This window comes from Dermochelys coriacea, chromosome 8 (genome assembly GCF_009764565.3).
Source record: "Dermochelys coriacea isolate rDerCor1 chromosome 8, rDerCor1.pri.v4, whole genome shotgun sequence".
NCBI lineage: Eukaryota > Metazoa > Chordata > Testudines > Dermochelyidae > Dermochelys > Dermochelys coriacea.
This window is the reverse complement of record NC_050075.1, coordinates 85,190,985-85,217,960: the sequence shown is the minus strand read 5'-3', so window position 1 is coordinate 85,217,960 and position 26,976 is coordinate 85,190,985. Positions and strand designations below refer to the sequence as shown.

Here is a 26,976-nt window from a genome sequence, read left to right as displayed (position 1 = left end):
GACATCGTCCCTTTCCTGGGGACCATCCAGGGGCTGATGTTCCCCCAGCCATACACCCACCCAACCTGTGGTTGTCCACTCTCTGACCCTCCCTTTGCACAGATCTCAACTCCACAGAGAGCTCTCAGGAGGCTTTGGAAGGCAGGCATGCAGCCATGGAGGATGCTGATCCCCTTCCTAGCTGTGCAAAAGAGTAGCAAAATCGGGCCCAGACTCAGGCCCTTAAGCCTTATTTCACTGTATTGTCTTACATTAATCATATGTTTGCACTAGGCTGTGTCATCCTCTGCCTCTTAGTCACAAGGCAAAGTGTGAATGACAGCAAATCACACCCCCAACTAACTACTTTATGCATAAACAAGGAGCAGGCAATGCTTTCGTGATGGCTGTTGGGTACTTAACACTGCGTTTATGCCCTCTTAAAAATCAGACCAAATAGGATTCCAGCCTCATCCATGTGGCAAAATTTCCAAAGGTCCCATGCTAAAATTCTTCTGGAAATTAAAGACCTCATGGGATACCACTGAGATTTTTAACATGCTATCTTTTATGCTGCCACCACAGGAAGCACAGAACTGTATATTAAGGCAGTTAATACACTGTAATTTAGCTGATCACTGAATAGTTATCCCACAAGGCCGGCAAGAACATCAAGAGCGCAGATTTTACAAAATTCCTTTTGACGTGATTTTATATAGTGTTTGCAATAAAAAACTATGGATAGGGTTATACACAGAGTTTCCTTAGAACTCCTTCTGAGCTTGCTTATCAGATATTCCCCAATATTCTTCTTCAGGAGTGAAGCATTTTCTGGACAGTCTGTCTCTCTTTCTGCCTATCAACTCAAAGAACAAAGTCATGCCTACTGCAGAATGAAAGTGTTAATCTTTAATCTTCAACATACACATCTCTATTGTAAAGCAATTGGCTAATTAGCTCTGAGGTGTACCCTAATAACTTTCAACCACTCAGACTGAAGGCCACTAGGATGGTTTCAACTGGTAAAGAAAGTCTGTTTTAAAGAGGCCCCATTTCAGGTTGTACAATGTCAGTTTGTTTCACAACTATCACCCATTTGTCACTCATTACTTTAGGCTCTATTCACCCTTAAAGATCCATGGCCTTTTGCCTGGAGCCATTGCCTTCATGCCCAGGCCAAGCAATTGCATGGAGATGGATCACTGTTGTGAGAATTTGGGCCAGAGGAAGCCAATCAGGGCTGCACATTTAAGGGGTCTATTCTGGCTATGCTCACGCATGTCCCCCTCTTTGTGCAATATAAAATAAAAGAGTAACATGGTTTGTTTCCTACTTAGAAATGCAGTGTAAATTTTCAGAAATGTGTCATTTAAACATACTATATTTAAAGGTGGCAGATGCTGAAATAAGTGATCTGCCTGAAGAAGGAAGAACCAGCCCAAAAATATAAAAGTTACATATTTCAGAACTGATTAAACAAACAGAAAAGGGGGGGGGGGAGTTGTGTAGTTAAATCTGACGTGATTTACCATATAGATTCATAGATACTAAGGTCAGAAGGGACCACTCTGATCATCTAGTCCGACCTCCTGCACAGCGCAGGCCACAGAATGTCACCCACCCACTCCTATGAAAAACCTCACCCATGTCTGAGCTATTGAAGTCCTCAAATCATGGTTCAAAACTTCGAGGAAGCAGAGAAGCCTCCCTCCAGTCAACCATGCCCCATGCTACAAAGGAAGGCAAAAAAACCTCCAGGGCCTCTCCAATCTGCCCTGGAGGAAAACTCCCTCCCGACCCCAAACATGGCAATCAGCCAAACCCTGAGCACATGGGCAAGATTCACCAGCCAGATACCCAGGAAAGAGTTTTCTATAGTAAATCAGATCCCATCCATCTAATATCCCATCTCAGGGGATTAGTCCTATTTACCCTGAATATTTAAAGATCAATTACTTACCAAAATCCCATTATCCCATCATACCATCTCCTCCATAAACTTATCGAGTAGAATCTTAAAACCAGATAGATCTTTTGCCCCCACTGCTTCCCTTGGAAGGTTATTCCAAAACTTCACTCCTCTGATGGTTAAAAACCTTCATCTGATTTCAAGTCTAAACTTCCTGGTGGCCAGTTTATACCCATTTGTTCTTGTGTCCACATTGGTGCTGAGCTGAAATAATTGCTCTCCCTCTCCTGTATTTATCCCTCTGATATATTTATAGAGAGCAATCATATCTCCCCTCAACCTTCTTTTAGTTAGGCTAAACAAGCCCAGCTCCTTAAGTCTCCTTTCATAAGACAAGTTTTCCATTCCTCGGATCATCCTAGTAGCCCTTCTCTGTACCTGCTCCAGTTTGAATTCATCCTTTTTAAACATGGGAGACCAGAACTGCACACAGTATTCTAGGTGAGGTCTCACCAGTGCCTTGTATAACGGTACTAAAACCTCCTTATCCCTACTGGAAATGCCTCTCCTGATGCATCCCAAAACCGCATTAGCTTTTTTCACAGCCATATCACATTGGCAGCTCAGTCATCCTATGATCAACCAATACTCCAAGGTCCTTCTCCTCTTCCGTTACTTCTAATTGATGCGTCCCCAACTTATAATTAAAATTCTTGTTATTAATCCCTAAATGCATAACCTTACACTTCTCACTATTAAATTTCATCCTATTACTATTACTCCAGTTTACAAGGTCATCCAGATCCTCCTGTATAATATCCCGATCCTTCTCCGAATTGGCAATACCTCCCAGCTTTGTATCATCTGCAAACTTTATTAGCACACTCCCACTTTTTGTGCCAAGGTCAGTAACAAAAAGATTAAATAAGATTGGTCCCAAAACCGATCCCTGAGGAACTCCACTGGTAACCTCCCTCCAACCTGACAGTTCGCCTTTCAGTAGGACCCGTTGCAGTCTCCCCTTTAACCAATTCCTTATCCACCTTTTGATGTTCATATTGATCCCCATCTTCTCCAATTTAACTAATAATTCCCCATGTGGCACGGTATCAAATGCCTTACTGAAATCTAGGTAAATTAGATCCACTGCATTTCCTTTATCTAAAAAATCTGTTACTTTTTCAAAAAAGGAGATTAGATTGGTTTGGCACGATCTACCTTTTGTAAAGCCATGTTGTATTTTGTCCCATTTACCATTGACTTCAATGTCCTTAACTAATTTCTCCTTCAAGATTTTTTCCAGGACCTTGCATACTACAGATGTCAAACTAACTGGCCTGTAGTTACCCGGATCACTTTTTTTTTCCTTTCTTAAAAATAGGAACTATATTAGCAATTCTCCAATCATTCGGTACTATTCCTGAGTTTACAGATTCATTAAAAATTCTTGCTAATGGGCTTGCAATTTCAGGTGCCAATTCCTTTAATATTCTTGGATGAAGATTATCTGGGCCCCCCGATTTAGTCCCATTAAGCTGTTTCAGTTTCGCTTCTACCTCTGATATGGTAATATCTACCTCTATATCCTCCTTCCCATTTGTCATGCTACCATTATCCCCAAGATCCTCTTTAGCCTTATTAAAGACTGAGGCAAAGTATTTGTTTAGATATTGGGCCATGCCTAGATTATCTTTAACCTCCGCTCCATCCTCAGTGTTAAGCGGCCCCACTTCTTCCTTCTTAGTTTTCTTCTTATTTATATGGCTATAGAACCTTTTACTATTGGTTTTAATTCCCTTTGCAAGGTCCAACTCTACTCGACTTTTAGCCTCTCTCACTTTATCCCTACATCTTCTGACCTCAATTAGGTAGCTTTCCTTGCTGATCCCTCCCATCTTCCACTCCCTGTATGCTTTCTGCTTCTTCATAATCACCTCTCTAAGATGCTTGCTCATCCAGCTTGGTCTACAACTCCTTCCTATGAATTTTTTCCCCTTTCTTGGGATACAGGCTTCCGATAGCTTCTGCAGTTTTGATTTAAAGTAATCCCAGGCCTCCTCTACCTTTAGATCCATAAGTTCTTCAGTCCAATCCACTTCCCTAACTAATTTCCTTCATTTTTGAAAGTCAGCCCTTTTGAAATCAAAAACCCTAGTTGCAGATTTATTTTTGTTAATCCTTCCATTTAGTTTGAACTGAATTAGCTCATGATCACTTGAGCCAAGATTGTCCCCTACAACCATTTCTTCTATGAGGTCCTCGCTACTCACCAAAATTAAATCTAAAATGGCATCCCCTCTAGTCGGTTCAGCAACTACTTGATGAAGGAATCTATCAGCTATCGCATCTAGGAAAATCTGAGCCCTATTATTATTACTAGCACTGGTCCTCCAGTCTATATCTGGGAAGTTAAAGTCTCCCATGATCACGCAGTTTCCATTAGTATTTACTTTATTAAAGACATTAAAAAGGGCTCTATCCATATCCAAATTAGATCCCGGAGGTCTATAGCACACCCCAAGCACTATCGTAGGAGAGGCTTTACTAGTTTTCTTCCCCAATGTAATTTTTGCCCAGACGGACTCTGTCTTATCCATTGCATCGCTTCTTATTTCTTTACATTCTACCTCATCATTGATATACAATGCTACTCCACCCCCTTTACCTTTGTTTCTGTCTTTCCTAAACAGCACATACCCTCAATACCTGTAGTCCAGTCATGACTACTATTCCACCATGTTTCTGTTATCCCTATAATATCTGGTTTCACTTCCTGCACCAGTAGCTCTAGTTCCTCCATTTTGTTACCTAGACTCCTCGCATTGGTGTACAAACATCTTAATTTTTGCTGTTTGCCCTCGCTCACATTTTGTACCCTATTAGGCACAGTCATTCTACAGCCAGTATAACCTATTAGACTAGTATCCACACCTCCCTCGCTCCTTATATACATTCTCCTACCCACGGCTGTATCCTTTCTTACTTCATCTTCTTCCCTCTCAATGCTAAAATCTGGCGTGGAGATTTTCTGGACATCTCCCATCCATCTCCCCTCAATTTTCCTACTTAGAAATGCAGTGTAAATTTTCAGAAATGTGTCATTTAAACATACTATATTTAAAGGTGGCAGATGCTGAAATAAGTGATCTGCCTGAAGAAGGAAGAACCAGCCCAAAAATATAAAAGTTACATATTTCAGAACTGATTAAACAAACAGAAAAGGGGGGGGGGGAGTTGTGTAGTTAAATCTGACGTGATTTACCATATGTACCACCTTTCTTCATAGTTTGTGCTCTCCAGTTCAGAAGAGAGAAATGGCTGTCATTAAAACAATTATAAAGGTTAAGGAGAAAATGTAGAATGGCGTGAAAGAGCATCTACAACTACAAATGCACAAACTGGGAATGAAATGAGCACAGAATTCACCCCTTCTTTTGGACAGGGGAACCATCTTTGACCTTTGCAATTTACTGAGCAACTAAAAAGCAGTGCAAAAATCACTGAGTGAAATCCTGGCACTATGGAAATCAACTGGAGTTCTGACACTGACTTCAACAGCAGTGGTGCAAGTAAGCCGGTACGGTCAGGTACGCCATACCATTAAGACATTTATTGCCGGTACGCCGTACCGGAAAGACCTTTTCAAGAATGAATTGTAGAGCCCTGAGCAGATACAAATTTATACCTGCAAATGTGGATATCCACAGATAGAAATCGGTATCTGCTGAACCGAAGGGCTCTCCCAGGAACCACAGCAGCGAAAGGAACAGAATGTGAGGCCACTGCTCCCAGGAGCCAGCGCCCCACACCAGCAGCTCCTCCAGCACAGCTGTACCACCCCCAGCCCCGCCCTATGGCAGCGCTGTACAGACCCCAGACAGGAGACGCAGCTGCATGGAAGGGCTGGGGGCAGCATTTACAGCTGCAAGCATGCAAATTAACATTCCCTAGGCCCTAAAATTCTCAGCAACTTAGTAGAAGAGTAGGGTTCTCCAACAGAAAGTGGACAAGAAAATGAAATACTCCATGCTTATGTAATACTCTGGTGACTGGGAGTTGCAAGTCCCTCCTGTGCCAATACATAGAGAATAGGAACTATAGAGCGTTAGCAGTTTACGCTTTTAGCTCTGAAAGTCCCTGGTACATCCGCCAAGTGAGCAGATAGAGAGATGGAATCCTAAACATCTTTGAGTCAAAGAGGCAGGTAATATTGTGAACATGGACATGCATGTAAACCTTGCTTTTCAAGTCTAACCTAAGGGCCTTAAAATACTGTATTCCAATTGGCTAATAAAAGCTGTCTTCTTTTGAAAAGACTGCCCTGGGTTGTGTGTCACTGAATAGCTAAGTCTCTGACAGGGGTCTAACTCATTTGGAACTGCTGGAGGAACCACAGTGAGAAACAGAGGTGCTGAATCCAAAGACCCAGTCTTGAAGTGGTGGAGCTGCAAAAGTGGAGGTCTAGGGACAGTACTAAAGAAGTATTCTCCTAAAGATCCTGTGTAAAGGTCAGAGGCCTAGCATGCCCAGAGGATTGATGGCAGCTGGTGGTAGAAGTGGGATGCTGTCTGAAATGATAGTGTTTTGCAAAAAGCGACCACAACAGTAAAAACAAGCTTAGTTAAAACCTACTGTAGGGAGAAAGTGGTTTATGTTCTGAGTAGACAAAAGGAAAGGACAGATAAGGAAAATGACATATGATCAACTCCTTAAGAGACAGACAGCAGAGCTGTGCAAAGGGAGAGTTAAACTTTAAAAGTGAACCAAGGCACAACTGCTTTGACCTACTACATGAGGACAACCAGGCAAAGAATTAAAGTCCAGACCCAGACAAGGTTCCCAGAGGATCAGGCTGGGGGAAATAGAGACATAGATACAGAGTCAAAGCAGGACAAACAGTATCTGCAGCAGCCAAAGCAATCACAGGGTGTCCTCAAGATCAAGTTCCCCAACCTAAAAGCTAGAGTGGCAAAAATTGCAGCTGGAAAAAAAGAGGCTTCAGGTGGAGGAACAGGAACTGGAGCCGGAATGTCAGAAGTTGGCTGATCAGGAAAAGACAACACCGAGTGAGCCAAACATGAGAAACAGCAGCAAAAGCAATTTGGAAACTGAGAACCTGAGGAGCAAGAGATCACATGTGAATGGTAAGTAGGGAGAAATCATGGGATGCCAAGATCACAGGAAACACATATGTAAATTGGGACAATAAATAGAAAGGGGATATTGATGCCTACCCCACTGCCTTTCAGAAAGCTTGCAATTTAAATCACATTCCCCCTGTGGATAGGTTCCAAGGTCTCACTCCCTTTCTGAGGCCCAAAGTATAGAGGTGTGTATAATCAAATGGATGGAACTGATTCAGAGAGTGAACTTTTTTAAAAAGCCTTATTGCTTAAATTTGAACTGATGCCTGAGGCTTACAGAGCATGCAAAAGAATATAGGGGTGACATATATGGAGGTTGCAACCCAGATGGAGGAGCACCTCTGCAAATGGGGAAAAGGTGCAAGAGTTACTGGATGCTTGTATCCTGGATGCTTGTCTGATTGGTGGCATTAGAACAACTTAGGAGGTGTGTCCCCATAACCTTAAAACATGGCTAGTGCTCCAGAACCCAAGGCTTGCATTGTGCAGCCTGACTGGCAGGTAGGCCTAGTTCAGAAAAGAAAACCCAAAATGGGACTGGCCCAAGTCGAGGTCCCATAAGGGGGTTTCTCAGAAATGGGATTTGGGTAAACCCAAAGTGGAGGTATTGGCCAACTCAAGCAGACCATCAATGAGAGATCCCAAGGACCCAAGACATTATGTCTGTAATAGGCCTGGGCATAAGTGGGCAGAGTACCTGAGGCTCAATTTCCTGGGGTCTGGCCATGGTCCGCTAAGGGTTAACCTAGGAAATACAACTGGAGGGAATGTCAGCTCCTCAAGTCTTTGGTACTAACGGTATAATGGAGGATCCAGAGGGAGAGGGCCTCCCCACTAGCTCCTCTAGGAGGTAAAAAGTATAGGCTGCTGAGTTTAACCCTTAGGCTCTGGTGTACCAAATTCACAGGGCTTCCTCAGGCCAAGTAGTGGGTGTAGGCAGGAGGCTTGGGGGGGCATAGAGGGGAATGGACAAAGGTCCAGGACTTGTGGGACATGAGTGCTGAGGTAACTCTGGCTCTCCCTAACATAGCTGACCCCAATAAGTTTGTACCAATGAGTATCTAACCCTGGGTGGGGTGTTTGGATCCCCAGTTAAGGTGCCTGTCCCAAAGATATACTTGAAATGGGGTACCAAGAAGGGGCACAAAGAGGTTGGGGTGCATGACCAGTTACCTATGGGGGTGCTGATAGGAAATGATTTGGATGACTAGCCTGGCAGAGACCGAAGAGCCTTGATTCTTACCAAGAGCCAGAGAATATCACCGTGTCCTCACATAGGGACTCAGACCAGCATGCATGGGGCTAGAAAGCTGCTGCTTTTTGCTTGGGAGAATGCACTCCCTGGGGCAGAACTGGACAGAGCTGGGGCTGAGACTCCAGCCAGAAGTAGGAAAACTGAGGTACAGCTTAGAAGTGCTGTGACTCAAATTCCAGCCAGTGAGGATGGACAGGTTACTCTCCCTGCCCCAGCAGCAGAGTTTCAAACAGAGCATCAGAGTGAGTCCTCCTCAGAGAAGCTGAGAATGATAGCTAGCTCTGTGTAAGGGACTGCGGAAAACTTTGTTATGGCCTAGCCAGAAAACTTCCACTTTCTCGAGCCAAAAGGTTACTGTGGGACCTAAATAGCTACTTCATTATTATAAAATAAAAATAGTTTTTAAAGGACACAGCTGCTTTGTTATTGCAAATATAAATAGTTCTTAAAGAAGACAGCTGCTTTGCATGGCCCTTCGCCAGGTAGCAAAAAGCCCCCCTTTAAAAAATACCTAATTCTATATTCATGAGCTGTTTCTGTATAATGCTTATTAATGCTGACTGTCTGCCTCTCTGTTGGGCTTCGTCCCAGGCAAAGCTCCGGTGTGCTGGGTTCCCCGCCTCCATGACTGCAACGCTTGGAGTCCCCCTTACGGGTGGGTCACTAACCTTCAGTATAACCAATAACTCACAGCTGTGTGTAAGCCTCGTTTTCTCAGAGTACTCCTGCCGGACCTGTGGTGCTTCAAGCACCTTGGCCCAGAACATTTGGCGCAGCGAGCAGGGTACTCTAAGAAGCGATGCCGCTTTGGCCGAAGGTAGGGGAAGTGGGGAAGCCACCGCTGACCCTACAGTGCATATCAGGATGGCCCCCGACGGAGCGCTGGGGGCCGGTAGCGCGGATCATGGCCAGGTGGGCTGCCCCGGCAGATTGGCTGGAGTTTCAACAGGCTGCGGGGGTTACGCCCGTGCAGCTGGTAAAAGGGTTACAATGGTTACAAGCCAACTGGCGCTCTAAGACGGAGCGGCGGACAATGGGGAACCTAGGGTGGCTCTTCCTGACCACCGTCCGGGCCCAAAATAAAAAGGTGCTCCGCTTACAGCAAGCACTAAAAAAAAAAAAACACTCAAAAATGCACGGCGCAGGCAGAGGCCCGTGCCGTGGCTCAAGACGTTGTCACCTCCCAGGCGAAGCGCGCCCAGGAGCTGACACGACGCTGCGAAGTGTTGGTTGCCCGGGTAATAAATAAAAGGCGCCTCAGGCACGGGCAGCAGCCGGTAACCACCGTCCAGGTGCGCGCGGTGACCGCTGTCCCCTCCTAGAACCCCAAGACTAGGAATAAAAACATTTGGGACTCCTCATCCTTGGACAAGGGGGAGGAGGAATCCCCTGCCGTGGCTCTGGCACGCCCAGTCCGGGAGTTGTGGGTGCAAAAAGGCGCCCTACAACCAGAAGTTGTCCGCACGTTTAAAACAAATAAGTTGCAAAAAATTATAAAAACATTCCAACAATAGCACAAAAAGAGCGTCCTGCAGTGGCTCGTAAGGGTCTAAAAACAATGCAGGTAACACGGTTTTGTTGCTTTCTTATAAATTTCAGCAGTTAGGGGTCCTATCGCAAGACTCTCAGGTACGTGCACAATTGGCAAAGTCGCCGCAGCCGCAGGCCAAAAAACAAAAAATCAAAAGCCCCTCATTGTACCGCTGTTTGACGGCTGCAGTGAAGGCGGCCTACCCCTCGGTGGGAAAATTAAAAGCACAGGCGCGCCCCTAAAAAACCGTTCTGGAAGGGGTGCAAGCCCTCCGTCAATTAAAAATGGCCTGGGCTGTCTCCACAGGCGAAAAAATGGGGCCAAACAATATACCAATAACAAAATCAATTAAAGCCACAATATTACGCCTAGCCCCTAATAAATTAAAACCTTCCCTCCTTGCAGTCGTCATGGCAAACAATAAGTGCGTGGAAGACTTGGCAGACACCCTTATGCAATTAAAGGCTGCCTTAGCGGGTGCTAGGCCAAAAGCCATACGGGCTGCAAAGGGGCAGCAAGGCGGGGGACAGAAAAAAAGAAAAGTTTCAGGTGCCCCAAAAACCCTTGTAGCTAGATCTCTTGCAGGCTAATGTCTCTCACAAAAAAAATCAATAAAAAGCCAACGGCAAACTTATATAAGCAATAAATGCAGCTGCCCCCACCAAACATAATACCAAATATATATATAAAGCAAACCAAGCCAGCGGAGCCCTCTGCTCCACCAGCCAAGTAAAAACTGCCGTGCTCATATTAAGGGCGTGTCAGGTCCTCCGTTCCATGTGTTGCAGCAGCCACACACGGGAGGGAGGCGGGGGACCAATGCCCCTATGTACCCTTAGCAATTCGCTGGCCAAAAAAAAAGTCCAACACATGTTAGCATTAATAAATACAAACAACTAGATATTATACAAAAGCCTCCGTACCTAAATAACTGCGTAAAAGGCGAAGGGTTAAAAACTCACAGGCTGGCCCCTATGGGGAGCGGCGCTCTGGCAGCAACTCCTGCGCTATGCCCGACAAGCCCCTCTAGCCGTGCAACATGTAAACACCCAGACAAAGGTTAACACCTCCAAAGCCCAAAAAAATGTGGCGGCCAATGCAAAGAAAAGCCCAGTGTAATCTGTTCCCTTTACCTCCCGTAGGTCTAAAAACCAAGCAAAACCAAGTTGCACATATTGGCTAACGTATGGTAAATGGTACCGCAGTGAAAATCACAGGCCGCCATAGTCCTCACCACTAAAAAAAAAAAACAATGGGCATACATACTCCCAAAAGGGAAAAACTATCCCCGCATCGTCTCTCTCTCCCGTTTGTCACGGTGCTCCTTATAAAAATCACCGCTGCAGGAGCTACCACCTCCTCTGTAAATACCTGGTTGGTGTTAGCCCAAAGTGCTGTTAATGCAACGTCGTTTTGCTTACCGCGTATGCTGTAGGTGCAGTAATAAAAACCTGTTTCATCAACGTCTGCGCAAACCTAACCCTCATCCAGCACTATTCCTTACTAAAAACAATTAAATAAAACTATTACATATATAAATTTGTATGCTTTAAATCCCGCCCAATATAATTTAGACGCGTCTATGTATTCCTTTCGTCTAGCCAATGTAACTGTTGCCTTCTTTTGTATGTTCTTTGTAAATGCCAGACACGTTGGGGCAAATCACACCAATATAAAGTTAATCTATAATAAAAGCACTAAGGTTTCATTTGCATACAAGCATATAAAATTGCCCACAGGATGGTTTCTCTTATGTGGCAGGACCGCTTATTCTTTCATTCCAGCCAATAGTTCAGGGGGGCCCTGTGCCCTTGGCCATGTGGTCCCCCTCATTTTTCCACATCCTTCACAAGTCTCTTCCCACCACCGGAGAGACACCATCCCTCTTAACTCCACCTATAAAGCCAACGTGACATTATTTTCCAAGGCCAAAGCGGCTGCCCTTGCTTTTTCGTTAATTGGCATTCCTAAATTGGTAGTGCATAATTATCATGCAGTAAAACACCTTGCATGTGCTGTCGCAAAAGCTATCAACCTAACCTCTACAGTCCTCGCACTCCTTTCACACAAGTTAAGCAAAGTATGCCAAAAAATGCTGCAAAATAAGCTAGCTATTAATTATTTGTTACTCCAACACAGCCATCCATGCCAGGAGTTTGCTGATATGTGCTGCTTTAATGTAACAAACGCCCGGCCCTCCATTAAAGCCATTTTACAACAACTCAGTCAGTTGGCAGTAGGAATCCGCCAACAGCAAAAAGACACCTGGCTTTGGTCCTAGCTCTTCACATTACAAAATTGGGCTGCCTATCTTGTTCAAGGCCTATTTATTGGCCTTATTAGCTTATATTTTTGCTGCCTTTGCGGTCGTGGCCTAGTTTCCCAATGCTGTATGTGGTTTTCCCTCCGCACTGCATCCTCATGGTCCTTAGCGTCACCCAAAAAAGCAAAAAATGTAAAAAACTGCAAAAAGCTTTGTTACAGCCTAGCCAAAAAACTTCCGCTTTCTCAAGCCAAAAAATTACTATAAAACATAAATAGCTGCTTCATTATTATAAAATAAAAATAGTTTTTAAAAAACACAGCTGCTTTGTTATTATGAAATATAAATAGTTCTTAAAAAACACAGCTGCTTTGCATAGCCCTTCGCCAGGTAGCAAAAATCCCCCCTTTAAAAAATACCTAATTCTATATTCATAAGCTGTTTCTATATAATACTTATTAATGCTAACTGTCTGCCCCTCCGTTAAACTCCGTCCCAAGCAAAGCTCCAATGTGCTAGGTTCCCCGCCTTCATAACTGCAATGCTTAAAATCCCCATTACAAATAAATCACTAACCTTCAATAAAACCAATAACTCACAACTATGTATAAACCTCGTTTTTTCTCAAAATACTCCTGCCAAACCTGTGGTGCTTCAAGCACCTTAGCCCAAAACACTCTGGCAGTATAGACCTTGTACAAAGATCTGCAGGAAAGATTCCTGTGGGAGAAGGGATACCCTTATAGGGAATGGGTTCCCTCCATGAAAACTGAATTTTGTGGGGATAAGGATGGAGTTGCAGGTCCCGCTGGGAGTAGCAGAGCCGCAGGACTCTTCCTTGCACAAAGTGGAGGGCCTAGCACTACATGGGTATACTGCCAAAGACTGTGTAAAGGTAAAAGGCCTTGTGGATCCATGATAGCTAGAATTTCGTTTTAAAAATTATTGTAACAGCAAGCAAAAGAAGTCTCCCAAAAAATCAGCGGGTGCTTGACAAACTTGTTACCTTGAAATGCCTCATCTCTCCCTCTGAAAAAAGGATTTGGGATATAAATTACTCTTAGCCCCAAGAGAGACTCCCATTCTTAATTTATAGCATGTAGCAATTCAAGCCATTTCCAGAGGACTGCATGGCTACCAGTATACTGCTAATGAACCTGCACCAGTCTGCATCAGGCATTTGACATAAGCCAAAATGCATGCAACCATATGTTCCTCTGCAGAGGTGAAAAGAGCACGCAGATTATCTCCATGTGTTCCAACGCTCTCTTTTTCGATCCCTTCTCACCATCTTTCCTTGGACAATACTCACAGAAGTAAAAATGTAACTGAACATCAACAGAACAGGAAAGACATCAAGAGGAGTTTAGTCAAAGCGAGGGCAGTGGGATTAGGCCTCTCTAGATTTTGCCACTCCACAAAAGGTGCGAGTCTTGGTCATATGCAATTGTGTGGGAGGCTGATCATGTGGGGTGTTTTCTTGCTTTACAAGCCACTCTTACATCTCGTCCTTGTTCCACTGTATTTAAGTGTTAATCCAGCAGGATAGGGATGTCTGTTTTTGATACATACTTTGTATAGGTTTTAGATGCTTTCTCTTCCAGAAAGCTAGACTGTGCTGACCTGTGAATTGGAGCAAATGACAATTTGGAATAAGATTTAGGACACAGTTGCTGGTAAACTGGGAAGGAGCTCAGAATCAGAAAACAGGGAAGACTTCTGGGTCCAGGTTCTTTTCTTCGGTTAATCTAGAAGAATGGGGGGGAAGACTGCTATTGCCTTTCCCCTCCATCTGAGTCTGCAGCCCTGGTTGTGTTGTAATGTCTGTCAGATGCAGATCAATATCTCACTGTGCTGTAATTTCTTCTAGTTTATTTTATGCTGTAACATACTGAATGCGAGTATCATCAGGGCCAGATTTTCACAACTAAATGCGCAAAAATGTATATGTCATTATTGCATTTGTACATGTATGCTGAAAAACTGTTCCAGCAAATGGCCAGCCAGACCCATAACTAACTATCTGACTGCACGATTACCTGATTCACAAATGCATCTCAGTAATTACACATACAAGCCTGGTGCACAAATGTGAATGCACAATTTTGAATATCTGGCCCTCACTTACTTGCCCAGCATCAGACAGTAAGCTAGATAGCTAGCAGAACTGGAAATGAAACCCCTACAATCTTGACACCTCATCTATGCTTTAGCTATTCTAATGACAAGTGAGTTAGACTAAGAATGCCTGATGTTGCCTGTCCTCAGTCCTACTCACTGAGCTGTAGCAGCAGGGATTCTTTGTGAAAATTAGACTTTAGATATCATAAAAGATAAATGGTGCATGAATGTCTGATGCAGAATGGTTATAATAATAATTTGTATCCTATTGCTCCATAATACTTGTCGGTAATGTTTAATTTTCCAAAATGATTGCATTTCCAGTTCATAGGAGTCTTCTTCTTAGCATATGCACAACATGCCTCAGGCGGCATATGACCAGATTCATCACTGAATTTGGACTGCTGGTTGAATCATTAGCTTCCCCAGCTCGGGCCGGGTGCTAACGGGGAGTGTGACTTGAGCATCCATCAATGTCCCCCTTCATAGGGGTGAAAACACGAAAGCGACTACATGCTTTTACCCATTTTTCCCCCAATCATTTTTAACACAATGACTGGTCTGAGAATGAAATCTCAAAAACCAAAAGTTTCAAACCAACCAACTTATTTTTCTTATCTGTACTTTTTATCTCTCTACATTTCAGACTCCATTCCTTGCATTATGTGATATGAATAGCCAGTTCTTGCTATCATTCTCTTGTACAGCATAAGTAGTCTGTGTACTGCTAGTTGGCATTCCTCTGCATCTTCCTTTTCTTTTCTTCAGAGATCTTGCCTCTCTGCGTAGGAATCTTCTCAAAAGGAAATTTGGTGAGAAGAAATAGAACAAGCCAAATTCTGCCCTTACTTTTAAACCGATGGCACAAGCATGACTAAAAGCAGTGCAAAACAATTACACAGAGAATGACTAATTAATCCTTCCCATAGAACTACACAATAAAAACTCAAGTTTATTTAACTTAAAATTAGTACAATTATATCCTCTTATAAGAATACGCTATGCAATCATTTGAACTGTTGCTTTGCCTGGACAGTTATGAAATACCATTACATCTTGTATGCAGAGCTGTGTCTAGTAAATTCACCATAACAGTCTGAACAGCTTTCACATTGCACAAGTCTCTGGTTACCATTATTTGTTACAATATTCAAATTGTGTACTGGCTATTTGCATGTGTAAATAAATCTGCTTGTGCACTCTCAGTGATTATACATGCAAATTAAGAAAGCAATTGCACATGCACTTTTATTCACAGCTGTGCACAATTTTGAAAATTAGGCTCAGGAAACAATAGACAAATCTTAAAGGGCAAAAAAAAAAGACCTATCATTAGATAATTACCATTTCAATATATTTTATAAGCAGGCAGAGTTCTTTAAAAAACGAATTATCACGATACAGGCAGATAATGGCTCCCTGGAGATATGTGGACTTTTAAGTCTATTGTTCTTTTAACAGATGTCCTTAAAAATGAGGGCAACTGTATTAAAATTAATGGCTCTATAACACATACAAACTGCATGAATATGAGCACTAGCCTTTCTGAATAGTCCATGTGCAGCACATTGTCTGTTACAATGAACAGTGCACCAGCTCTGAATGGTTGTGCTTGAACCGCCAGGCATGGAGTTACAAGTGGAGCTTGTAACATTATGTTAATTAGTACTAATATTTTAATAGGCGGCCATATTAGAACACACTCTACATTTATTTTGCCTTCATCTCTGCAACCATTGCCATTTATTGTAGGATGTTCTGTGCAGCTTTACACTAACAGCAGCTCTATGTGGCTAACAGTGAATATATTCACAAAATGATAACACAAGCCGATTTGAATTTAAACATCTGCTTGATCAAATAAAACCTTTAGAGTAATGGTCAGAAGTGGCCCTTTATTCCACGATTTTCCATTCACCAAACACTAACAAAAACCAGTCTTCAATCTTTCTTTTCCCTTTTATAAAAATTCAACCAGAATAAGAAGCCTGAATTTAAACAAAACAGTGTGTTTTTAGAACTGAGACATGGCTTGTGAAAGTTGCCATTCTCTGGTTAGGAAGCCCCCCTCAGAGTGTAACTGCTCTTTCAGACAAAGTTGTATGGCATAGTTAACCCCATACAACTTTCAGCTAGGCTCAGTTACTGGGGCACGTGAATATTGAAAGTCAAATACTCCAACATCACTTACATTTTTTTCCGAACATTTTAGCATTTTATAACAGAAACTACCACCAAGTTACCAATATCATGACATTTAGAAAATAATGTCATTATACATTGTCGCTGGTTTCAGGTTAAAAAAATCCTCATTATCTGAATATAGTTCTGACTGGTTAGGATTTAATAGCAAGAACATAAAGTTTTTAAAAGCTCATGAATGGTGAACTCAATACTAATAGGGCCCTTTCAACCTATACACTGCACACATACCTCACATAGAAGGATCCACATTAGCTCACACAGTGAACTTGGTATGAGGTATAGTCTTACACAAAGTCAGCTGCTCTTCTAACAGATGCTGTATTACTTATTTAAGCATTCATTGATGGGTGATAATCTATCTTCTTTTTGACATCAAAGTAGATGCACTACATCTATTTTATAATATTTAGGTGTTCTTGAAAGCAAAACACTTTGTAGATTACATTAGTGTCTGCTTAGTGCAACATAGGGCTTGTCTGAACACAGTTTTTGTACTGTTATATCAGTTTAAAAACTGACATATTTAAAGCAATACACTGCAATAGTATTGTTGCAGTATAAAGGTGCTTATATCAGCATAGTTTATTCTCAAAAGTTTATGGGATTCTAAACTGATATAGTAAGAGCACTTTTTAAAAAACACAAAACTGTATGTGGACCAGCCCAAAGTTGCATGGAATTGGTAAAGCGAAAATTACACCCACACACACTCACCTATGTTGGCTCTTTCTATAATATGGAATGAATGGAAAGCTAAAGAAATCCTGTTCAAGAGAGCTGCTTACAAATCCAGCCCACTTCTGTTCCCTTCGTGGGATTTCTGCTATTGACTTCAGCGGGAGTGAGATCAGAAATGGGCTAAAAATGCAAAACTGGAAACCAAATTCATTTGTTTGACCGACCCAAAATGTGGGAATTTGTCAGATCTGAGGTTCTGGTTCAGGCTCATGAGTATTATCATCTAGGTGGGAAGAATGTCTTTCTCCAAGTTGCCATAACCACTTCTGACAGCTTCTCCAAACTTTGTTCACAAATGACACGAAAAGCCCAATCCTGCTCTCACTGAAGTCTAATGGCAAAACTCTGTTTAGATGGACGAATTAATGTTAGCATATTGAGATGTGGCCTGAGTAAAGATACACTTCTCAGAGACAAGATTTGCAGTGGAAGAAGCCTCCAGAGAACAGACCAACAGGTTAAATCAAGAGTGGGGAAGGAGATTTTAAGAATTGTTATTCTTTTATGCAACAATTAAAAGATATTTTAAATGAGCTACAAAAAGCAGGATAGAAGTATAACTGGAGTTCCTCTCTCTCCCAACAGTTGACCAAGTTTAAACCTGAGAAGTTCTGCTGGTCAGTGCCAAAGTACTGAAACTAGCAAGATAATTTTTTAGAAATCAGTAGCAGAAATAAATGCAGCAAAATGGGCTCTTCAGCCTTGTAACTGTCTGCTGAATCTACCACCATATATTTTCCATTGGAAATGCCCTACCTTCAAAGGTATTTTTAAGAAACAGAACTTCTTTAGTAGCATCTGATAAATGTCCCAAAGAAAAATTGTAATTAGAGTGGGTTATGTCAGCACCCAAGTAATTTCCATCTTTGTTTGCAAGATCAGGGGGATCTCTCTCAGAGCATATGCAATATGCCCAGGCATTTGATGGCATCATTATCAGCCAGATGGAGCGCCGGTAGCTCTACATCGAAATAAGTCAGTGGGCACTCATCAAGGATATTTGACCGTCTGAAGTTGACCGCAGCCGCATCGTGGGACATTTGAAAACATCATGTATACAGATTGGCCACACAGTTGCCCTGTCCTACTTGAAACCAGTTCAGAAATGCCTTGGCAGAGGTCCCTTGGCAGATCAAAACCTGGTGGACAGATGGTTGGGTCAGTGACGAGCGAGTGATTAACAACTGTCATTGCCGACCACTTCTTGTGCCAAGCAGATGACCATAAAGGGCATCTAGAAGACAGGTGAGCTGGTGGGTGGCACAAAGCCAGGTTGCTGTTCTCATGGATCTTGGACAGCAGCATGACAAACGCCTTCTAACGGCGAACATGGCAAGGCATTACGCTACTAAGAGTCGCATGCAAAGTCCTAGTAACAATACACATAGCTTTGCTAAGCTCTACATTGACCAGCCTTGTGTGAGATGAGTGACACCAGACAGGAGCACAGTACTCTGCTGTTGAATAGCAGAGGGAAAAGGCTGATCTTCTAAGTGCCCAGGTGCTCGCAGCCCAGGTTGAGCCAGCCAGCCAAACTTTCTGAGCAGGTTGTTCCGAGTGCTGAATTTGGCTGACATCTTCCTCAAGTGATTGCAGTACATTAATGACCTATCCAATGTCAGATCGAGGACAGAATCTGCCTATGGCCCAACCAAATGTAGCAAAGCATTTAAGCACCTGAGTAATTAAAGTTATGCATGTACTTAAGTGCTTGGAAGGATTGGAATTTTTAAGAGTAAGGTACAGGATGCCCTATGGGATATAAACTAAAGGATATTTTAGTTTTAACTGAAGTTACTGCTAATAAAGGACCCAATCCTGCATACCTAGCACTTTTCAGAGACACTCAGCACCTCACAGGATTGGGCCCTCACTGACTGATCATGTAACCCAGACTCAGACTGATCTTACTGAGATCAGTAACAGCTGCAAGACTGGGCTCCAAATACAGTACTTAAGTAAATGAGAGATCAGTAGCTCATTACCCCAGTCTGACCTCTTGGGATCTTGAGAAGGTTGCACATTAAAATAAGTTTGGTCGCTTCAAGTGAGAATTTGTCTTCATTACTAAACCATCACAGTGCAGCCTGATCTACACTGGGTGGGGGGGGTGGTTTGTGAGGGGGAATCAATCTAAGTTACGCAACTTCAGCTACGTGAACAACACAGTATTTAGATCTACTTACTATGGTATCTTCACTGCGGTAGGTCGACTGCTGCCATTCCCCCGTCGACTCCGCCTACGCCTCTCACTCCGGTGGGGTATTGGAGTCGACGGGAGAGTGCTTGATGGTTGATTTATTGCATCTTCACTAGACGCAATAAATCAACCCCCACTGGATCAATCGCTCCGGAGGTAAGTGTAGATATGCCCTCAGCTCTGAAGAGCCTCTGGGCTGGGATAGCAAAGGGCTTTGCCAGTTTGGATTGGAAGTGTGGTGAGGGGAAGCTTCCACATTGCCTGTGTATGCTAGGCTTTCCTTCCTGAGCATTACATTAACCCACTTTCTTTAAAAAGGAGAGAAAAAGCAAAAACTCATTCTGGATAGACATTAAATATTGCAAAGAGTTCAATAATCTATTCAAATCTTTTTTAAAAAATCACTATTAGCTAGCAATTTTACCAACATAATTGGTTTCTGTATATATATATTTTAAAAACTGCAATTAACAAGCAGGATTTTCTTGGCTCTTAAACTGGAATATGAGATATTAACACCCCAAGGTAACGTGTCTATGTGTTATTGCATGATAACATTTCCATCATCTATGCCTTAGCTAACAGACTATGCACTTCCTTTCTAATTCTGCTAAAATGACTGTTCTGTTAAGATAGCATTCCCTTGTTAAAAAGCAGATCTCCAGGGAGTTCCTCTGATTAAAATATAAATAAAATGTGTGAGGGTTTACAATTTATGTTCCCGTAATCTGAGTCACATGCACTGTAATCCTTTTTCTCCTGTATCATATGTCCTCTAATCCTCCTCATTTTCCTAAATCACATGCCCTCAAATCCTTCTCCATTTTGAACCTCAAACTCTTCTCCACATATATATTATAATCCCGCTGCACAATATGTGTTGGAAGCCCTGCTCTGGTGGATGGATTTTCGTTTTGCTCAACCTTATAGGTAATAAACTGATAATAAAAGTGTTTTATGTATCTAGTATTCATAGTCCTCGTAGTTATATGGGCTGTAATTTAATGTCTGTTGTGGTGCTATTCATAAACCATTCAAACTGTACTTTTCAGCTTTAGAATACCACTTGATTGAATTACTATTTTGCATTCAATCTGGTGGGCGGGGGGGTTATTCTGGAAATCACTCATAAGCATTTTTCAACACTCTCAAGATAATGTGAAGTTTACAGTAAGAGTAGTGCTTTACAGAAGTTATATTAAAAGTTCTTCTAACCAGAGAGGAGTATTTGGAATCAAAGCCTTATAAAAAGTAGTTTTTAAAAACAGCACTGAAACTAAGCCCTTGAAAATCAACACATATCTTCCATGGGAATTCAGTCCCTCTGTACCAGCTAGCTGCAATAATATAGAGGACTACCAAGCCTAGACACTTTTAGTACAGGTCTCAGACCTGAAGAAGAGCTCTGTGCAGTTTGAAAGCATGTCTCTCTCACCAGCAGACGTTGGTCCAATAAAAAGATATTTTCTCACCCATCTTGTCTCTCTACCAAGCCTAGAGCATTGATTTTGCTGACTCAAACTGTTCTAGCAAGTCCATTAGGGATGCAAAAACTGCAGGCCAATCCAATTCCAGAGATATTCAAGCAGGATTCTAGGATTGTCTCATACGCTTAAGACAAACCTGCCTTTGAGGAACTTTGAGTTACTTCCTCTTTGATGTTCTCTGTTCTGTGGCTCCTATACTGCTGTAACAATAAGATATATTAGCTGTGATACTAACTAGTTTAATTTTAGAGTAAGCTGCCTCAGACCTTTGTGGAAGGTCTATTATTTCAACAGTGTAAGCACACACTACACCACCAGAGTCGTTCTTTACCACCTTTAGATTTCTCTCCTCAAAATGCAAAAAATCACAGTTTAAAAGTTAAAAAATTTATTAAGAGCAATGATTGTTACAACTGATCCCATCTGTAATAAATGTACAAACCATTCATATCAGCTTAATCAGGAGAATGAACTTTAGTGGCTTCTGTCATAATAATCTATGAGGATAAGTGAGCAGGAACTATAGATTATATAGATTATTAAATACGACATTCCCTTCAGGCCAGATATGACAGGTGTAAAAAATATTTTAACAAGGCTAATAACAAAGCATTAAATGACGCAACATCCTGCCATATAGTAAAGCAGTAACACAATGGATGAGTTTAAAAAAAATATATACACTGTTAAATGGAAAAGTCCTAAACTGTAACTGGTTGTGAAAAATATTATATATATATATAAATAAATAAGAGAGAGAGAGAGAGAGAGACAGAGTGTGTCTTTAGTGGGAGCTCAACATAATCTACAATGAAAGTTTTACCACTGATTTCAACAGGAATAGGATGTAGCTCATTCAGTTTTGTTATTATACTTTCTTCCAAAGCAGTGAAAAATGAACCATGCACCAACAACTAGTGACAGGCAAAAGTGTTGTAAGAGTCATTACTTCCTTAAGCATACTAATAAATCTAAGAATTTTAAATTAATATATCTGTGTATTTTTAAAACTATTTTGTCAATGAAAAGGACAGATTAGAGAGGTATAATAATCTGAAATTAAACAACTTCCTAAAAAGGCATATTTTAGGGTTGACAACTTTCTGCTAGCATAAAACTGAACACCCTTGCCCCTCCCCTCCTCCAAAGCCTCACCCCTGCCCTGCCCCTTCTCGAAGGCTCTGCCCCTGCTCACTCCATCCCCCTTCCTTTTGTCACTCAGTTGCCCCACTCACTCGCTCATTTTCATCAGTCTGGGACAGGGGGTTGGGGTGTAGGAGGGGGTAAGGACTCCGGCTGAGGGTGCAGGCTCTGGGGTAGGGCCAGGGATGAGGGGTTTGGGATGTGGGAGGGGGCTCTGGGCTGAGGCAGTGCGTTGGGATGCGGGAGGGGGTGAGACCAAGGATGAGGGGTTTGGGATACAGGAAGAGGCTCCAGGCTGTGGGGGTGGAGCCAAGGGGTTCAGAATATGGAAGGGGGTTCCGGGTTGAGGCAGGAGATTGGGGTGTTGTGGGAGGGGGGTACAGGCTCTGGACTGGGTGTGTGGGTTCTGGGATGGGGCCAGAAATGAGGTGTTCAAGGTGAGGGAGGAGGCTCCTGTTCTGGGCAGTGGGTTGAGGTGCAGGGGGGGCAAGGGCTTTGGCTGGGGGTGTTGGCTCTGGTGTGGGGCCAGGAATGAAGGATTTGGGGTGCAGGAGGGGGCTCTGGGATGCAGCTGAGGGGTTCAGAGTGCAGAGGTGCGAGGGGTGAGAGCTCTGGCTGAGGGTGTGTGCTCTGGGGTGGGACTGGGGATGAGGGGTTTGGGGTGCAGGAGGAGGCTCCGGACTGGGACCAAGGAGTTCGGCAGGCGGGGGATCTGGGCTGCTATTGGACCAAGGGGTTTGGAGGACAGGAGGGGGTCAGGGGTGCAGGCTCTGGGCTGGGCTTACCTCAGGCAGCTCCCGGAAGCAGTGGCATGTCCCTCTCTGGCTCTTACATGGAGGCATGTCCAGGAGGCTCTGTGCACTGCCCTGTCAGAAGGTGCTGCCCCCGCAGCTCCCACTCGCCACAGTTCCTGGCCAATGGGAACTGCAGAGCCAGCACTTGGGTGGAGGCGGCATGTGGAGCCCCCGTGGCTGCCCCTAAGCGTAGGAGCTGGAGGGGGGATGTGCCGCTGATTCCAGGAGCCGCACAGAGCTAAGGCAGGCAGGGAGCCTGCTTTAGCCCTGCTGTACCGCCAACCAGACTTAACAGCCCAGTCAGTAATGCAGACCAGAGCCGCCAGGGTCCCTTTTCAACCAGGCATTCCGGTCAAAAACAGGACACCTGGCAACCATCGCATATTTAGAGCAACAGATGGATCTAACAAGGGAACCAAATAGTTAAATCTTGAATTTGCTTGTCGCCTTACTGCAAAACTCATTATTTTCACTAATTTGAAAAACAGATTAAAATATGGGCCTCAAATGTTTTGAAGATATTTTCATAGATTGGTCCCTACTATTAATGCTTATGCCTTGTGCAGAGTACATTGTTATCTTTTGACAATTTACTTTCACCTTTGAAACTCAGTTTAATTGTTAAACTCAGAAAAAATTATTAGAAGCATCATATGGGATATTTTGAAACTAGAAAGGGACAATGCACTAGAATAATGATCTGTTAGGAATAATCCCGCCTTCTCAGGCGAAGGGAGGAAGGGAGGGATGAAATGACCTGGTGGAAGAGGAGGAAAATGAAATAAAACTTCTTGAAGTAATACAGACACATCGTGGAGGTGAATGAATGGCGGTATGGATGGTATCACCAGGAAGGCTTCTGCTTCCTCGACCTTGGGATGGTGTTCTGAGGACAGCAGAGCAGAAATGGGGTCCTCCTATTTAGGAAGTGGAAGAGCATACTCTGTGTGTGTGTGTGTGTGTGTGTGTGTGTGTGTGTGTGTGTGTGTGTGTGTGTGTGTGTGTGTGTGTGTGTGTGTGTGTGAGAGAGAGAGAGAGAGATGGTCAGAATTCTTGGAGTTCTGAGACACTTTCTTGAACGAGAGAGAATTCTGAGAGCACTCAACTCAGCAGACAGACTTGCTCGTGGACAGGGCAACAGTGTGCAGCAAACTAGGGTGTGACTCTACATTGATGACATCTTCATCATCTGGACCCATGGAAAAGAAGCTCTTGAGGAATTCCACCATGATTTCAACAATTTCCATCCCACCATCAACCTCAGCCTGGACCAGTCCACACAAGAGATCCACTTCCTGGACACTATGGTGCTAATAAACGATGGTCACATAAACACCACCCTATATCGGAAACCTACTGACCGCTATTCCTACCTACATGCCTCTAGCTTTCATCCAGATCATACCACTCGATCCATTGTCTACAGCCAAGCTCTACGATATAACCGCATTTGCTCCAACCCCTCAGACAGAGACAAACACCTACAAGATCTCTATCATGCATTCCTACAACTACAATACCCACCTGCTGAAGTGAAGAAACAGATTGACAGAGCCAGAAGAGTACCCAGAAGTCACCTACTCCAGGACAGGCCCAACAAAGAAAATAACAGAATGCCACTAGCCATCACCTTCAGCCCCCAACTAAAACCTCTCCAACGCATCATCAAGGATCTACAACCTATCCTGAAGGACGAGCCATCACTCTCACAGATCTTGGGAGACAGGCCAGTCCTTGCTTACAGACAGCCCCCCAATCTGAAGCAAATACTCACCAGCAACCACACACCACACAACAGAACCACTAACCCAGGAACTTATCCTTGCAACAAAGCCCGTTGCCAACTCTGTCCACATATCTATTCAGGGGATACCATCATAGGGCCTAATCACATCAGCCACACTATCAGAGGCTCGTTCACCTGCGCATCTACCAATGTGATATATGCCATCATGTGCCAGCAATGCCCCTCTGCCATGTACATTGGCCAAACTGGACAGTCTCTACGTAAAAGAATGAATGGACACAAATCAGACGTCAAGAATTATAACATTCAAAAACCAGTTGGAGAACACTTCAATCTCTCTGGTCACTCGATTACAGACCTAAGAGTGGCTATCCTTCAACAAAAAAGCTTCAAAAACAGACTCCAACGAGAGACAGCTGAATTGGAATTAATTTGCAAACTGGATACAATTAACTTAGGCTTGAATAGAGACTGGGAATGGATGAGTCATTACACAAAGTAAAACTATTTTCCCATGGTATTTCTCCCCCCCACCCCACACCCCACTGTTCCTCTGATATTCTTGTTAACTGCTGGAATTAGCCTGCCTTGCTTGTCACCATGAAAGGTTTTCCTCCTTTCCCCCCCCTGCTGCTGGTGATGGCTTATCTTAAGTGATCACTCTCCTTACAGTGTATATGATAAACCCATTGTTTCATGTTCTCTGTGTGTGTATATAAATCTCTCCTCTGTTTTTTCCACCAAATGCATCTGATGAAGTGAGCTGTAGCTCACGAAAGCTTATGCTCTAATAAATTTGTTAGTCTCTAAGATGCCACAAGTACTCCTTTTCTTTTTGCGAATACAGACTAACACGGCTGCTACTCTGAAAGGTGTGACTCTATAACTCACTAGCTTGCACTGCACTAACTGGCCATGTGGACCCTGCAATCATGCACTAACAGTTCCACAGCGCACTCTGACAGCAGTATAGGATTGTTGATCCATTATGGAACTTTTAGTGTGTGGTAGCAGGCTCCCCAGGGTAACTTAATTTGTGGCAGGCTAGTGCACTATGCATTGACAATGCAGCTTGCCATGCACTAAGTCTGCATGTGGACAAGCCAAAATATTATGTTATAAAACTGGAACCTCTCTAACTCTAATGAAGAGATGTACAAAAAAACCTCCACTGAGACCAAGTGGCAGCTGAAGGAACAAGGCCAATATTTCTTGTGTCCAGTGTGGCTGCTGCAGAAATCTATATAGTGGGCTTATCTTTTTAGATCTGCAGAGGAAGGCACATTTTTCTTTGAAGGAGAAAAAAGGCTGAAGCAACAGTTTTCAAGATCAAATTAACTTTTAACCTGAGCAGACTGGACATTTTCCTGCTAAGTTCTCTGCTTCCCTGCGTTTGAAATAAATCTAAAGCCCCTTTTTTCTTTACTGTAGCATGATCATCATCCCAAACATGTGTGTGTATGAATTTTATTTTAGGGAACAATTTTAAAGGAGTGAAAGAACGATCATAAATGGTGAATGTCTGCTACCAGTCTTAGAACACAATGCTGCTGATCCACATATGAAGACCATGCTGTTTTGCTGTTCCTCTGGAGTCTGAGGCAACTGGCAAACCTCTCTGCTTTGGAGTAGCCCCAGAGCTGGCCAATCAATACCCAAGTGAGGGTTCAGTTATTTAATCTAACCATGCCTTTGAATTCTTGTTCAAGTTTACAGCCCTTTTCCTTAATCTGTAAACCATTTACTTCTATCACCAGGAATTGTCCACCCACACTGGAGGAATGGATATGGTTTAATCTGGCCACAACTTTATTCATTTATTGTATATGAGAGTACCCGGCAATAAACTCTACAGTACAGATCATCATTGTTTCTTTAATAATTTACACAATCCCCATTCTGGTTCCAGCCACCCCATAGTTGGGACCATGCTGCCCCCTCCTCATAACAGGGGTAAAGGGGTTATAAAAGCAGGGGCGGCAGCTCCCTGCTGTGCCAGATGTAGGAGCCCCATTCCTCAGCTCCCTTTGGGAATGCTTTTCTTTTACATCCTTTTCCAATCCATTATATCTAGTAGTGGTAGCCCTTCCATACCGAGTACCTACACTAGACATCCACCACAAGCTTCATGTACAAAATTGCAACTTTATAACCTAAACCCCCAGCCCCATGCCACCGGGTCCCAAACTCACTGTCAGGAATGCAAAAAACCCCATAACAATCGCATCTCAGCCAATCTGGCAGTGAGGGCAAAATTCCTTCCCAGGCCTGAAGGAAAAACGGCAGACTAGCATGATGCCCATAGTGGATCATAAAGGAACCCAATCCTTTTTTAGACTTCATGGGTGGGAGGGTGGGTGCTGCCAACCTGGTCCAGCTGAAAGAGGTTTCTCTGGGACTGCACAGGGTACAAATACCATCCCCCCTTCCAGTCAGCTCGAAGAGGAGTGCCGCGCCCCC

At 43.2% G+C, this 26,976-nt stretch overlaps 1 protein-coding gene and 1 long non-coding RNA gene across 2 annotated transcripts in view; one reads left to right on the top strand and one right to left on the bottom strand.

Moving 5' to 3' along the window:
• Positions 1-26,976, bottom strand: part of SLC44A5 (solute carrier family 44 member 5) — a 189,986-nt gene that overhangs the window by 109,219 nt on the left and 53,791 nt on the right.
• Positions 6,412-26,976, top strand: part of LOC122455605 — a 68,235-nt gene continuing 47,670 nt past the window's right edge. Inside the window, exon 1 of the long non-coding RNA XR_006273919.1 lies at positions 6,412-7,032. This is a non-coding gene — a long non-coding RNA (uncharacterized LOC122455605). The remainder of the gene's footprint in view (positions 7,033-26,976) is intronic.